The sequence below is a fragment of the Mytilus galloprovincialis genome, chromosome 2, assembly GCF_965363235.1.
Source record: "Mytilus galloprovincialis chromosome 2, xbMytGall1.hap1.1, whole genome shotgun sequence".
Taxonomy (NCBI): Eukaryota; Metazoa; Mollusca; class Bivalvia; order Mytilida; family Mytilidae; genus Mytilus; species Mytilus galloprovincialis.
In genome coordinates this window covers 8,333,963-8,348,287 of record NC_134839.1, presented here as the reverse complement: position 1 = coordinate 8,348,287, position 14,325 = coordinate 8,333,963, and the positions used below count along the sequence as shown (strand labels likewise).

Below are 14,325 nucleotides of genomic sequence, written 5' to 3'. Positions count from 1 at the left end.
CCCCCCATCCAGACCCTCTCTTATTAGCAATCATACAATATCTCCTTACCTATTTTGTATTTTCGCTGTTTTTATTGAAACGTATTTAACTACAGTAGAAGATAGCGTTCTTTGTTAACATTAGAATGGCATCATATATAAAATTCCTAACACTAGGACTTCATTTTAATTATCCAGTTACTTTTTCACCAAATGTATCTGTAATTTGTAAAAAGAGTTATATATTGTTAAAAGCCACCAAGCCACCATTCGTAAAATAAATTGTGGAAAAAGTTATTGGTTGTTTAAATTGTTTCAAATGTCTATAAAATCATTTCATTATAATTTAAATTTCACAAATATTAGTATTTAAATAGTAATTGTATAAGTACTGCGTTCTTTTTGTCGTGTCAGATTCTAGAGGGAGGTCTTTATTCATCATCTTTTTAATTCTCAGAGTATGTATTCTTTAGTGGTCCATCATTCTCTATTATTGTATAGCAATATAATATTTTCCACAGAACGTAAACAAAGGTTAGCGTGCAATAACTTCTAATATTGCACTAGTGCAATAAATCTTCAAAATTCATGACGTCATTAACGACAAAATCTTAGTTTAAACCAATTTTTACTTTCAAATATTATATTGCTATACAATAAAAGGGTTATTGCATGAATATTGGGGAATATTGTCCTCGTAGAACATATATTGCACTCGCAAGCTCGTGCAATATAAAATTCTACTCGGGACAATATTCCCCAATATATTCTTAAAATATATTTTTGCACTTAAGCCTCTCATTGTTCTTTGTTCTTTATTATATTTAGCTTTATAGTTCCCTTATGTTTTCTTTTTTTCCTTTATTGTGCCATTGTGTCTATAATTCTCTATCTTCTAATCCCTATTAACACCCTATCATATTGATAAACAACATTCTGATAGTGTGAAAAACTTTCAATGTATTGAACATAAACAAACTGGCCGTACGTTGACCTAAAGTTGTTAATTTCTGTGTCATTTTGGTCTGTTGTGGAGAGTTGACAATCATACTCCATCTTCTACTTTATATGTTAAACATAATTTAAAAATAATAATGTACAGATCCATTGATTATCATTGAAAGCTTTCTGCTTGATATATATTGACAACGTTTGAAGGCCACACGTTTAACTGTAACAGTAGTTTATGAAGCTTCGATAATTTGTCTTCATAAATAAAGGCAGCAGTTGTATACCGCTGTTCAAAAGTCATAAATCTATTTAAAGAAAGCAAAGCTGGGTTACAAACTAAAACCATGGGAGACTTATTAATCATCAGAGGAAAACCAAGAAACAACAGAAACACTGCAACAAAACCAAACGCAAACATAAATAGAAACGAACTATTCTAATAATATCAACTGCCATGTGCGAGACATTTAATAATAATATTGATTAGTTGAACCATGTTTCATAGCCAAACCTCCCGCTTACATGACAATGTTATTAAAGAATGGCATATACTGCACTCAAGACAATTACATTTTCAAACTTTAAAAGTGTAGCTTATGGAGCCTTTGAAATATTTAACTTGTGACTGTCTATATTTATATAGCTAGTGTATGGGAATTAAATTACAAGGGATTCGGAAGTGAGTTGTGCTGGTGTAAATTTTAAATGTCTTTTTGAATTATTTTAAAAAGATGTCTAAATGTACGGCCTTTATCAATGGAAAATCCCATACAATAAAGGTATCAAAAAATAAAATCACAAAAATGGCAAACTAAAAGTAAATGCATGTATCAACTGTCTATGTTATCACAAGTATAAAGTCTCTCACAGGGGAGGTAATTCATAAGTGTTGATTATTTTTTTCTAAAATCTGGACATAATTTTACTTGAATTTCGTTTCAACTATAATATACAAATTACGTAATTTCACGAAGTTCATTTGACCTAAAAAAAAAAAGTGATTTATATAATATTGAGTATATTATTCATACAACAGTACTTGAGTCGTGGTGTAGTGGTTAGTGCGACGGACTTCTAACACAAAAGTTCCTGGTTCGATTCCCGTTCCGGGATGAAAATTTCAAGGACTTAATTTTCGGCTCTCCCTTGACACCATTTGCGAATATGGTCTTGATGAAACGTCGGAAGGGGACGATAAATGGCTGACCCGTGTTTAGAGAGAGCCATATATGTTGCACGAATAAGAGATCCTTGTAGATTTCGAAAAAGAGCAGGCTAATGCCACTACAAGGCAGCACTCGCACCCGTGGAAAGGGATAAATATAAGTTGCAATTTTTTTCCCAATCCACTATAAATAAATAAATAAATATGTTTAAACTAACAGTAATTACTCTACAAATTTTACTTAATTGCAATTAATAAAGAACCGCAGAATTTAGATTTTGGGGTCTTTAGATTGTTTCTTAATACCAAGGTATTTACCAAAACTATTTCACACAAAACAGAGGTTTCCCGATTTGCTACGGTACCAACCGTAGTACGAACTGGGAGCCGTCATTGAATTAAGTTTTGAAATTATTCATATATGCCCATTATGTCAAAGTATGTTTCATAAATCATTATTAAACGTAATTAGATGATTTTTAGCTACAACATGGTATAACATTCATATAGATATGTTACCTATTGATATTAAACAATATTGCGTGTACTCGGTTATGCTTTCGAAAAACCGTTGCAAGTAACCGTTGCAACGAACGGTTGTAAATTTATATTTGTTACCCCTGAATTTGCATCAGCAAAAAGAAGCTTAACAAAAAGTACAATGCTAAAAAATAAAGGCAACAGTAGTATACCGCTGTACAATGCTAAAAAATAAAGGCAACAGTAGTATACCGCTGTTCAAAACTCAAAAATCAATCCAAAATATTTTTTTTAAAAAAATTTAGTTTTATATACAATATACAGCCCGTAACAGAGTAGTGATCGAATTCGCGTTTCTTTATCGTCAGAATAAGTAACGTCATCGACAAACTTATTTCAGAAGTGACATAATTTAATTTTCTTCATCGACAAAATATTTCATGTCCAACATGTAAGTTTTCATTGTTTAAGTCGAAATTTTTTAACACAGTAAAACATTTTTTATAATCATCCTCTGTCATTGGCATTTTCATTTTAACGGTTGTGGCACGGTTTGAAATGTTGAAGACAAAATTGCTCTATATCTTAAGTTATTGACGAATATTTGAAATGTAAACCTCTATAAGATGTGATGTACGGCATTTCATTTTATCATTGGTAATGATCCATATCTGACAGAGAAGAAATATTCATAATTCTCAGAAAGTTTTCATAAATATTGTTAGATACCACTAATCATTCCAACAATCAAGAAAAAATAATTGATGTTTTAGGAACTGTAGAGGTCTCCACAGGTTTTCAACAAGGGTAGAATTCAAAACCTTGAATATGAAAACCTCGAAATCCATGATACTTTTTCTGTGCGGTAGTTATATCTACAAAATCCAATCATGTACACGACATATAAAACATGTATATTTATATATTGGGATTTTTTTTTTTTGTTTCCAAACAGAATTATAAGGTTATGTATAAGTGCCTCCGTTCACTGCACAATTGTAAAGTGTCTTCCTAAAGACCAGCAAAAATAAATGGCACAAGTTCACGTATAGTCATAAAAAAAGTCGTATAATTTACGTTATCGAACAAAAAATCAGACATACGGAATAGTATATGTGAATGGTTAGGAAATCCGTTTCCCCTACATGTTTTAAAAGAGTCTGATTTGAAATTATCTTTTAGAACTTTTTTTAGTAATTGAGAACCTATGTTGTTTATGGGTAATAGGTGAAATGTTGCACGATCCCTCAAAATGACAGCAAACGCAGTTTTCCGGACGATTTTCATTTGTACACTACTAAAAACTGTCAGGTCCTGGCCATGGTATATTTTGGAGAATTTTTTTTTACTGATTTTTACTAAAAAAAATATTATCTGTGTGTGCCATTGCAAGAAAAAGTTTTGCACGTTACTATGTCATATTAAAAAAAATTATCAACAAAATTTTCCCGTTTAAACTGTACAAGAAAAAAGTTTGGCATGTGAAACGGACGAAGACATTCTAACAGAAGTACAAATACCAGTCCTCCCTTTTGTGTATACATATAAGAAAACATTTCAAAGTTATTGATTGAATTCAAATCCATCACACATACGGTACACATTGTAGTCCGAAAAAATAAAGGACTTCATTCCTACCAAACACCTTTTTAATTGTTTACCAGTATATTTCTTTTAGTTCTGGGTAAAATTGTAACGGAAATAATACTATCAAGACGTCCTTCCATAAATCTTTTTTTTTCTGTTCTGACTTTGAAGAAATGACTACTTTTCGCCCAATCGAAATGGTGCATGGACATATTTTGTTTCATATTATTAGAATTATTTTCAATATTATCGGTATTAAACTTGATTATCGACACATGAAAGTTTGTCAGCATTGTCAATCTTTTTAACGTTAAAGTACCAATAGTTCGGTCACTACTCAATTAAGTTTGTCGATAACGTAGCTAATTTTGACGGTAAAGAAACATCAATTCGATCACTTCTCTGTTACGGGCTGTACATGAACAGCTAAAAATCTCAAGTGACAAATACTTATGGCCACACTCTGTACATGTTTAACCTTGATACTTCTATTACTAGACCTTAAGACTGTTAGACATTTTTGTATACCTAACAGAATTAGGGGGGGGGGGGGGGGTTAATGGTAAACAAATTGTGATTGATCAAGACGAATCCTTCAATAAGGTGTAGGGTTTATCATTTACAAATTAGGCCAATTATTTCATATTCTCAAGAAAATAAACAAATCAACCCCTTGAGGACCTTAATTGAGGGGTGGACAAGGGTAAGGAGACAGGGGAATGAGGGATCAGAGAAAAGGGGGTATCTTGGAAATATATTTTGTCATTTTTATTTTGTCTTGGAGCAAGGAGATGGAAGTATTGAAGTAAAAAAAAGGGGGGGGTTTAGGGTAGAAAGGGAAGGGAAATATAGTTAGGGCTAAGCCTATAAGGAGTAGAAACTGTTCCGAGGGAAGTTATGGGGTACCCCACATACATATGACCCTGACTTGGCTACGAAATTAGATATTACAAATGATGATTAAAAATGACTAATTCATTGACACTAACGGTAGCGTAATAATGACAGTTGTAGTGCTTCATAGTAGATGTCATCCCTTCCTCTACGGCCGTTTGCACACGGATATTTTTAAAAACTGGCCAGACATGTTTACAACTTGTCTGTAAAGGGTAAAATAAACACATAAATAAGATACCAGCTATAACGATCTATAACATTAAACATGGAACAGAAATTGAGCCGGTGTTATATAGCCATTCTTCCTCCATGCCAGTTTTTCCCCCGGGGGAAAAACTGGCATGAGCCAATCTTTCCCCCTGGGAAATTTTGCATCATTGCCATTCTTCCCCCGCTGAAATTTGGCAATACGTATACATATAGTCACTTTTCCCCCTTGCCAAACTTTCCCCTATAGTATAGATTTCACTATATTTATACAATTCTGTAAATTAAACCCAAGAGTTTGAATTATATTTTTACGCTGACAAATATTTTTTGTCAATTTACATTAACACAAGTCTGTCTATACATCTTCATCTCTATGTGTCAACTAGTTTGTTTTTATATTCATCAGTCTTTTATAATAGTTTGCATGTCTACATTCTCAACAGTCTAGGTATGTTTCCACAAGTCTGTCTTTGGTTCACTAGTCTGTCTACATTTTCATCCGTCTGTCTATGTGTCCACCAGTATGTATGCATTTTCAATAGTCTTCATATTCACCAGTCCGTCTTAGTGTCTACTATTCTGTCTACATGTCCACCAGTCTTTCTCCGTGTTCAATCGTCTATTTACATGTTTACCGGTCAGTTTATGTATCCGTTAGTCTGCATACTATACCAGTCTGTGTATGTGCCCACCATTCTGTCTATACATGTCTACACATGTCTACCAGTCGGTCTATATGTCTACCATATTATAGTGTCAATGTGTCCATCGTCTGTCTACATGTTCATCAGTCCGTCTGTAATTGCATTTTGTTGTGTTATTTTGTCTGATATTCCAAATCTTCATTACGCTGACATTTACATGGCTTGCATACTTTTGACCTGAAAACGTACTATAGGTGTAAACTCGTTACTTATACCCTTATGCTTTGAATTGCCAAAAGTTTTCGTTGTGATTTATCATTTAAGCCAAGAAACATTTTTAATATGTATTGCTACAACAAATTACTTTACAGGTTTATTTTTTCTGACAACAGGCTAGTATGACAAGTAAAGCTTAGAAATAAGATAGTCTAATCTATCTCAAGTTGAAAAACCATACCTGATATACATGGTTTAGCAGTTAATGTCTGTATCAGCATGCTTTTTTATATGAAATGTAGCAATGTCTAATACAAAACAAATCGTTAGTAGTCATTTCATTATTAAACAACAACCAGTCTTGGAGAACATGATTGTTATTAGTTGTAATTGGTTTTGAAATAGCTTTCAGTAACCGATAGTACACCATACCAACATTTTTAGTGAAGACAATTGCAACTGATATTCAACATTTTTTCTATAATAAATGGTGTGATGTCCAAGGCTGGATTGTTTGGGGGAGGGGTGAATGTTTAAAGCCGCCACCTTCTTTATGTGCCATTCCGAAGCCAGGAGCTTGTAGTACAATTATGTTGTTGGTTAATATTGGTTAATTATTGGTATTATACCAAACAGACAACAATAAAATATAAACATGTATAACACATGTATATTAATGCAATGAAGGTTTCGTACCGCTAAAATAATTAAAAAAAAAATGATGCTATTTTCTTTTTAGATAAAAATTTGGAACTGACTGACGTCGGCGACGTTATAATTCAAGGGGGAAACATTAGCTTCTCGTGCTATTAGGGAGAAAAATTGGCTTGATCCTGGTTTTCCTCCCATAACACTGAGGGGGAAAAGTTGGATCATGCCAATTTTTCCGGGGGGAATAATTGGATCGATCCAGTTTTTCCCCCCGGAAAAATTGGCATGAGGGAAGAATGGCTATAGGATACCGGTGCAAGGTTTCAGCCGCAGTGATTTTCAACAGTAGCGAGTATTTTGAGACAACCCCCAAGTTTGTATTTTTCGTTATACTGATAACATTTGGCTGCCTAATATATCGAAATCTATGTTTTCTTATGTAATAACTCTACCTTCATCGTTGTATATTCGCCACAATGTCTGTTATACATGTACATGGTCGTATTCATCAATATAGTATGCTGCTCGGCAATGGCGACCTTGAAATTCCTCTGGTCCGATAATGGCGCCAAATTAGAGGGAAGCAACTCGCGCCAGACAAAATTACCGTATTTCACCAAAATAATCAAAATTTCGCTTTTTGATAACAAACAGTAATACGATAACCACATTTATATTCAGTGATCGTTCATTGATATAATTACAAACATTATTTTATTAAAGCCATCAATAAAGAATTCACAATTAAGTAATTAATGGAGTCCATTGAAATCAGACCTTATGGGGTAGAGGGGTTAAACAAAAGCTCGTAACTTTTTTAAAAGCCTGGTGACCCCCATTTTATTTTACCTTAAAATGTTCGAAAAGTTCATAGCTTTGACATATCTGTTTTTAAGAAAAATCTACCAGGGAAATTTTACGAAAAATCGATTAAACCAATATTTTTTGCCTTAAACTGAAATTAGAAAATGCAAAATTTAGACATTAATCTGAAAATAAAGGGATTTTTAAGTCAAAAACAACCAAGGCAAAGGTTTACATTTCAAGTTCTAATGTTTTTTTCACATAAAAATCATACTGACTTGGTTTTAAAAGTCTTTGAATTTGATGTAACCGTTATTGTTGAAAGGGTGGGCATGTTTGGAAATAGGGTCAAAATCGCACATTTCGCTTCAATTTGAGGGGAAAACGAGACTGGTGACCCCCTTTTTTCTTTGCATTTTTGGATTCAGCATAAAAAGATCTACAAAATATGTGAAAATAAAAAAATTCTACCGGGGGTCCTTATTGGGGTGAGCCACCTTAACGTTGTTTCAACGACGTCATAACGGAATCACCATTGGAATTGCTATGGCCGTCTGCAAAGGGAGGGTTCTTTCATCAAAGGAAAGAGCACGGCGGGAATCGACAAAAAACTCATACAGAATATTAACAGAAAATAGAACTCAAATCTTTAAAGATATTTTTGTCCTCTTCGTCTATCATAAAAGAACTGCATTATCTTGATCATTATAGACCAAACTCACTTAAGTTTCAGTTTTATTGAAATTATCTTCAATACATGCAGTAGGAAACAACGAGAACAAATGCATAATGATTTTTTATTGCATTAGAATGCAAATTACAATTAATTCTATACCAAAATTTTCCGAGATTTTGTCATTCAGAATAGAAAACTCAAAGTTTGGTTTTACTTGAGAAAGATGAAAAAAAAGGTTTCTTGAGAAAAATAAAATACGGTGTAAACTAACATTCATCATGCATCTGGCTTTGCGTTGAAGTGCTATTAATGTACAGTAGCTCTTTAAATGAATACGACCTTTAACTCGTAAACAATGTAAAACAAAAGATGACACTGTAATAAAAATTAAAAAAAAAATGAAATAGGAAAACATTGTAATATATACACTGACATACAAGTAGAAATTATCTGACGATTTTGGTGTTTAAGGTGTATGAGGAAACAAATATAATTTAGCAAAAAAAAAACCGGTGTAGGTCATGTAGGTGACTAATAAGACACCCCTTACAAAATCAGCGGGTCCATAATAGGATAGAAAAAAAACAGCCATCGAAATACCATAATTCAAAATTGGAGAAGGGGAATGGGGACTAATAGCTTAACTCAAAATTTTGATCTTATTCAACTTTATTCTAGTACGGCATACGTTTTACCGCTAGCAAAATCTTTATCATGATAATGTATCAATGATTTACTTCAGATCCACTTTCGCCACGTCGTAAATATGCGTGATATATTTGCCACTGGAGCACGGGAGCAATCAATTTATCAGATTTATAAAGTGATGCATAATCATTAGTATTCAACTGATAATTGTCTCAAACAGTCTTTCAGTTTTGGTATTTTATTTTTATTTATATTTTATTTTTAAACGAAAATTTTAGACTTTCTTTCCGCATTTTTTTCTTTGAATTCATTTGTTTAAATAATCAATAATAAGATAGTTGTCAACATCAGTGGTTACATTGTATGCAGCCAAACTAGGTGGAGGGCAGTAGAACAGAAAACAATCTCCATTGTGTTTATTCAATAACTCATATTTTGAAGCGTAAAACAACGACAGTCAGGCTCGCTTTTCGGCCCTTTCGTTTATTCTCAATTTATTGTTTTACTGATCTCTTTTGTTAAATAAAGTTGTTTTTTTTCATCTTCAACTGCAAAAGGCGCAACAGATGTGTTAAAATCAGCAATGTGACTTATTTGAAGATTTATGTAACCTTTGCTGTTGTTTACAGATTTTATTCGAAGTTTGTATATCCCTTCAATCATTTATTTAGATGTTCCTTTAACGTATAGATAGCGCAAAACTCTCACTGCACTATGCATCGGATATACGACATTTTTATTTCGACTAAACGAGGCTTCAAATTTATACATCCGAGCAGCTAAACGACCGCCTCCAATTTTAGCAAAGATATACTGTCGGACGTGAGAAGTCCAGAGATGTGAATATTTCCATACCCAAATCAATCCTTTTATTTTGAAAAAGATTTCAAAGGTAGAAATTAATAAGACAGCAACCCAAGTTAACGACCCATATCATTCAAAACACTAAGAGTCAATATACAGATTTTTGTTATAGCTAGAAATCTATAAAGAATAAAAAGCCCGAAACTGCAAAATGAATAAATAATACGGAGTCAGTGAGTTTTTAGACAAGTGTTTGGTTGCAAAATTTCACATGCTCTTTGTTAATTTCGATATGTGAAATTATAGACGGTGTAATATAAATCAGAATAAGCAAAAAGCTTCATTGTAAAGTAACGGTAAAATAAATAATGATTATGGATGACGGACGTCAAGTGGCATACTAAATGAATATTCAGAACAAAAAAAATCAAATGGAAATATAATCCTGCTTTGTACTATAGACCGAGACACAGAAGAGGGATGAACGATACCAGAGGGACTATTTTGATTAAGGAATGACTGTAATATTTTTTCTGTCTATGAAGAAATAACATAAAAAATGTGGTGCACACTGAATAACGCGCGTAGCGGGTTATTTAACTGTGTGCACCACATTTTTTTATGTTATTTCGAAAAGACAGAAAAAATATTACAGTCATTTCTTATAATTTAATTCTAAATTCCATTTTAAACCGTAGAAAACCATGAAAAAACGTTGATGACGTCACGGTCACATGACTAAATTATGTCTATGGGCTCATAACAAAATAACGTCAGCCAATCAGAAGACGCGTTACATCCAAAATTAAATTATTAGTTTGTAATTCCACGGTTTGTATGTTTCACACCCGGGTTTCACAATTTTGACGAACACAATAGTAAAACTAACTGAATTGTTATCTCGTCCAGATACTGGTTCATTATAAATAAGAAGATGAGATATGAGTGCTATCGAGACAACTACCCAGTTGGAAAGCAAGTCCTTGGAAACGTCCGTTGTCGTCAAGCTTTATCAGCAACAATAGCAGGGGGAATTAATAAGGTGGCGCTACAGTCGTCCGTAACTTCAAAAAGTCCGCGAAATCAATCGCCTAAAAGATTGACGTTTAAAGTATTTTTTGCAACTTGTCATGCTTTTATTACCATTAAATTTTAAAATTTGTAGGTTTTGTGACCAATATAATTTCTTCACGACATACAAACATTACAAAAAATAGCTTGTTATTGCTATTCCTTTATCCTGTCAGTTCTAAAAAAAATTAGCCACCTTTTTTGTTCGCCAAAAAAATCGATTTTTCCTAATTTGACGTTTGCGTATCCAAATACAGAAAAGAACGGTTATAATCTTAAATGAAACCGGGAAACCTATTTCAAATTTATACACTGTTTTGAAGCCATCATTTTTTACTTTTATACATCAATTTTAGTGACCACCAGCCATGTCAATTTTTATCTGGTTTTAGCTACGTTTCTACTTCAAAACAGTAAAGTTTAGCTTCTTTTCATTGTACCTGTTTCAAAGTGCTTTAAAATACTGATTTCATAAAGACATGAATGAAATTTTGATTAAAAGTTGTGGATTTTCACAATTCCATACGATACTTGTATTTTAAAGTAACTAAAACCCCTTTTGATCCCCTACACAAATTGACGGTGACATTGTTTTCTTTTACCAACATACGTCATGTAACGTTTATAACAAAATATGTGTCAGGGTCATGTGCATAGTAAAAATTTACACATTGGAAAAGTGAAACAACAAACAAAGATCTTCTTTATTGCGTTTAAAGCTAAACGTCTTGGAAAATTCTGACAGATCTGACAAACTATTGATAGCCTACTGTATGGATGGACAAAAGCACAAAAATAGCAATAGAAAATGCACTGCAAAGAAAATTCTGTAGGAAAAAAACATAAGAAAAAAGAAAATGAAGGTCAGTTAATAAAATCTTGCTTATATTATTATCTCTTTACTTAGTAAGCTATATTTCCATTCTCAATTTTATAGTAATAAGAGCAAAAACTAGCTTATCAAGCCAAGTCAGCCAAACAAGAAGTTTAATTGTAGAGATGTGTTCTTACAAAATTGAATTTATTCAAATGGCAAATTCTTGTCAAATTTAAGCATCTTTGATCATTATTGAAGTAAAATGCACAAAATTTGTCCCACCAGTTTCATTTCATTTCCTATTACTAGTATTCAGGTAAAGTATATATACAATACTTTGTTTATAAATATGTAATTATTTAAAGAAGCTGATACAGCAACCTGTTCAAGAGAAGAAGCCCCAAAAAGTTTACTTTCATAATTTATAAAATACCCTGAGAAATAAGACAAAGGGCTACTGTGCAAGCTAATCTAATAGTTTAATTTTACAATAATAATGATTCTGAAATTCAAAATTGTGTCACTTTCACTTTTTAAAGCATATACTTTTTTTACAGAATTTCTGTCAATATTTTTGGTATAAAACTTATAAATCCCTTTTTTGTATTTTACTGTTCAACTAAGAAACATAGGCTTGAGTTTAAAGGCTCTCTTAATTTGAAAAAAAATGTTGAGACTCTTGGTCACACTTTATAGAATATAAAATATATATGATCAGTACTATTTATTTAATAATTATATCAATTTTCAGAAAGATAAACTGTTTTATTGCATTAAATATAATCAGAAGTGTTTAAAAAAATTCTGCATGTAGTATATTTCATCCGCCAGATCTAATTTCTTTCAATATAGCTAGGTTTTTAATTTTACATGTAGGTGTCATTATCCACATTTCTGAATTGTTTTTTTTTTTTACTGCAGTAATATTTTATCTTTTAATATTTACATTTAATTAGTCCTTCTCTGAAAAATAGGGGGAAGTATCTCTTCTTTATATTATCATAACATAGTTATAAATCGAGTTTCGTTTATTTTCTTTCTAATTTTTGTAAAGTAAACTCCTTTTTTAATTTTTATGCATTTTGCTGGGTTTTTATTTTTGACTGGTGATATTCTGCCGGACAGCAAATCCCTGATTTGTCCGTTAAAAACCCGGATTTATTATTCGAGAATCAAGTGGGGATAATTTAAGAGAACGTCGTCAACAGATGTCGCTGCGTAGAAAAATAATTCCCCGCGGGAGACGACCCGGCAGGAAATCGTGAATTTGTTAAATTATAAGAAACTAAACGTATCACGAGCGGTATGCATGATATGATAATTTTAACAAGTATTTAAAAGATATGAGAAGTCAAATAATTTCATCGTTGAATCAGAAATTCAAGTCATTTATTTTCAGCCTTCGGAACCGCCATTTTTCAACATCGACTGTCATTGACAAATATTCAACTCTGGACGAATTGACACAAACCCGTTTTACTTAGGAAAAATAAATATGATAAGTTTATATTGATAAACTGGAGCATGGAGAACAGAACTGGGGTAGTCACATGACGTTACCCTTCCTTGTTTACACACGAGCACAATTCCAGTACACATCACAAATTGGTAAGGCCCTGCGGGGACTCCCTTCTCTTTTTGATGAAACTGCTCTGCTCTTGACTAAAACAGCTCCGAAATATGACAGACTGGCCACTAATGAAAAGACAGTCAACATGTCATTTGAAATGAACAAAATCTGTTATTTTTTGTGTAATTTATTTCCCTTTTTCATGCCCCAGTACACAAAAATACTAAAAATGAACAAAATTTGTTTTACTTTCATATAAATCACACAAATGTTATGAATTGAGCGCATTAAACATGTAATAAAATGTACACAAACCTCCCAATAACATCCCTTTAGCAGTGCATTATTTTTTGGGAAGTCCAGGTGTAAATTATTGTGACACTTGTCAGGTTTTGTCCTGAATCGGTGAAAGAATGACATGTCCAGTGTAAACATTCTGAGATCAGATATATCATAGATAAATAACAGAGGAAAACAGTTTGAAGAGAGTCAGATCCTTATTTTGTAGCTTTCAGATGTAATTTCAAATGAATGAAGATGATATCACTTCATAATATAATATTGCTTGCGCTTGTTCCCTATTCATCTTCCAGGTTCTAGCAAACATTCAATAATTGTTCCATAGATGATTGTTCAATCTGCATCCAGTTTACCTATTAGTAAATTAATCTCTATTAATGAATACTTAGTCTAGTTCATTCTTTTTTACAATTGTTAAGCTGCATGCACCTGTATTTGATGATTGAGGATTTATATATCAGGTCAACATGGCATTTTTTTTTAATTCTTCATTATTACACATATTTCAGTCTATATATATATGTTACCAGAAATGGTTATATATCATATGTCTCATATGGTATATATTATTTGAGAACATTATGTCAATATATATTATACTATATATTATATGAAATATATAAAAAGGTTATATTCATTATATAATTATTTTTCACACTCTATGGCTCAAGCTGTTGAATGTTGTGATTGTTTTTTTTTTCAATTTGAGTACATGCTATCCCACTGAATTACATATAATTAGCGAGAAAGCTATTTTCAGTTTTACTTTATTCTAGAAAAATATAAAATTTACTTTATCTTAAAAGTTAAACAGACATGACTCAAGAGGACTGTATGGGTATCCATATTCTATGC

At 32.2% G+C, this 14,325-nt stretch overlaps 1 long non-coding RNA gene across 1 annotated transcript; it reads left to right on the top strand.

The window, feature by feature from the left end:
• Positions 1 to 12,841: 12,841 nt before the first annotated feature.
• Positions 12,842 to 13,208, top strand: LOC143062803 (uncharacterized). The gene is made up of 2 exons (XR_012974851.1): positions 12,842 to 12,903; positions 13,000 to 13,208. It is a non-coding gene; the product is annotated as an uncharacterized LOC143062803 (long non-coding RNA).
• The last annotated feature ends 1,117 nt before the right edge of the window (positions 13,209 to 14,325 follow it).